This window comes from Schistocerca americana, unplaced genomic scaffold (genome assembly GCF_021461395.2).
Source record: "Schistocerca americana isolate TAMUIC-IGC-003095 unplaced genomic scaffold, iqSchAmer2.1 HiC_scaffold_1585, whole genome shotgun sequence".
In the NCBI taxonomy this organism is placed as follows: Eukaryota; Metazoa; Arthropoda; class Insecta; order Orthoptera; family Acrididae; genus Schistocerca; species Schistocerca americana.
In genome coordinates, this window is record NW_025725672.1 from 5,001 (window position 1) to 7,500 (window position 2,500).

The 2,500-nt window shown below is 57.6% G+C and overlaps 1 non-coding gene across 1 annotated transcript in view; it reads right to left on the reverse strand.

The window, feature by feature from the left end:
- LOC124570141 overlaps positions 1–357 on the reverse strand; it is a 1,910-nt gene extending 1,553 nt beyond the window's left edge. Inside the window, exon 1 of the ribosomal RNA XR_006971524.1 lies at positions 1–357. This exon is cut by the window's left edge and continues 1,553 nt beyond it. This is a non-coding gene — a ribosomal RNA (small subunit ribosomal RNA).
- Between the last annotated feature and the right edge of the window lie 2,143 nt (positions 358–2,500).

Consider the following 2,500-nt stretch of genomic DNA (forward strand, 5'->3'; position numbering starts at 1 on the left):
AGGCGCAGAACCTACCATCGACAGTTGATAAGGCAGACATTTGAAAGATGCGTCGCCGGTACGAGGACCGTGCGATCAGCCCAAAGTTATTCAGAGTCACCAAGGCAAACGGACCGGACGAGCCGACCGATTGGTTTTGATCTAATAAAAGCGTCCCTTCCATCTCTGGTCGGGACTCTGTTTGCATGTATTAGCTCTAGAATTACCACAGTTATCCAAGTAACGTGGGTACGATCTAAGGAACCATAACTGATTTAATGAGCCATTCGCGGTTTCACCTTAATGCGGCTTGTACTGAGACATGCATGGCTTAATCTTTGAGACAAGCATATGACTACTGGCAGGATCAACCAGGGAGCTGCGTCAACTAGAGCTGAGCAGCCGGCCGCCCGGGAGTGTGTCCCGGGGGCCCGCGCGAACACGCAAGCGTCCGCTCAATTATTCTGCAAACAGGAGGAGGCTGAGCTCCCCTGCACAATACACCTCGAAACCCTCTCAGGTCCCGGCGGCGCGCAGCGCCGTCCTAAGTACTTGGTCGGGTTCGAGAGAGGCGCAATCGCCCGGAGTTTGGCGAGTAGACGCTTTAGGTGCGACCACCCGTGCTCCCAACTGAGCTTGCCGCTGCCGACAGAGGCCCGGGAGCGTGCTGTCGTGGCATTGCCGGCGGGAGACAACACGCGCCACCTACGGTGGCCGGCAGCTCCAACGCCAGCGCCACAGAAGGACAAAAGCCCCACTTGGGTGCCGAAGCGAACGCGCCAACACGTCCGCACAGCTGCGATACAAACCACCTGCGAGAACCGCAGAGGCGACCGAGCAGCAGACGGCGTCGCGGCGCCGAGCGCCGGGCGGCGGCGCATCCTCAGCGCACACAGTCCTCAATCGGACCAGCACACTGCAGATGTCCACCGCGCTTCGCACCGGGCCCGCGAGGACCTACTTTGGCCGCACGGCGCCGCGTGCAGGGTGCGCCGGCGCGCAGCTGCGCCGCCTGCCGCCTCCGTCGGCCGGCGCGCCTGCCACTGGCCGCCCCCACCAGCCGGCTGTAGCGCGTGCGCCCACGCACCGCGCGGCCAGCACGCCGGGAGGCCCCCCCTCACCGGCCGGGGACGGTCCCACCCAGCCACCGCCGCGTATCGCTTCACACCCACATGCCATTCACGTTCGTGGGCATGGTGGGTATCGCTGAAACAACCGGTTGGTAGCTCAACCGATCGTCGCCATCACTGATTCACCTCTAGCGAGAACAACCGCACCACAACGGTTTACCAGTTGTTCATTTGCGTAACGTCACCAGCAAACGTAGACGTCCATCGCCATTTGCAAATTCAACGATTGTTGCATGCCTGTGTCAGGTGTCACGACACACTATGTCTGCCCACATACACGCAACAACATGTGCACGCTTCGCGAACACGTGGAAGGTGGCCCCCGTACGTATGCGATGTCCATTGCGCGAACGACTGTCAACCGGCCTCTGTCGCATGTCGCAGATGTGGAACGCAGTGCACCATGCTATCACGGTGAGTGAGAAGAGACGACTACGTCTGACAACACGCGCCACTACATCAACAGACGGCTCATGCTGATCGCCATCCACGGCATACCATACTGCAATCCAGCTCTTATAGGGAGACGACACGTAGCTGAGTGCACAATATTTGGACCGTATGGTTCGCCGTTGTTGGCGCAGTCGTGGTACGGTCACACATGTACCACGATGTATCATTCAGTACATGAGGACCAATGTGCAGTACAGTGTGTGATTTGGACGTACAACATCAGCGGACAGTTGACACAAGCCGTACCACAACGTAGGCTGTGCTTCGCCATGCGAATGCCAATGAACAACTGCGAAGGGCATTGAGCATGTACGTCCTGCTGCCATCCGCATTACAGTGTATAGCTGCAAGGTGTTTAACATGAAGCGATACTCTGGGGACCGGGCAGTGCGGGTAGCAAACTATATTGCGGGGGTTGCAGTTAGGCAACACTACACTAATTTAACGCGTCGTATGACAATTACAGAGCAGGTTAAGGCCCAACGTGTGTTGGGTTAAGGCCCAACGTGTGTTGGGTTAAGGCCCAACGTGTGTTGGGTTAAGGCCCAACGTGTGTTGGGTTAAGGCCCAACGTGTGTTGGGTTAAGGCCCAACGTGTGTTGGGTTAAGGCCCAACGTGTGTTGGGTTAAGGCCCAACGTGTGTTGGGTTAAGGCCCAACGTGTGTTGGGTTAAGGCCCAACGTGTGTTGGGTTAAGGCCCAACGTGTGTTGGGTTAAGGCCCAACGTGTGTTGGGTTAAGGCCCAACGTGTGTTGGGTTAAGGCCCAACGTGTGTTGGGTTAAGGCCCAACGTGTGTTGGGTTAAGGCCCAACGTGTGTTGGGTTAAGGCCCAACGTGTGTTGGGTTAAGGCCCAACGTGTGTTGGGTTAAGGCCCAACGTGTGTTGGGTTAAGGCCCAACGTGTGTTGGGTTAAGGCCCAACGTGTGTTGGGTTAA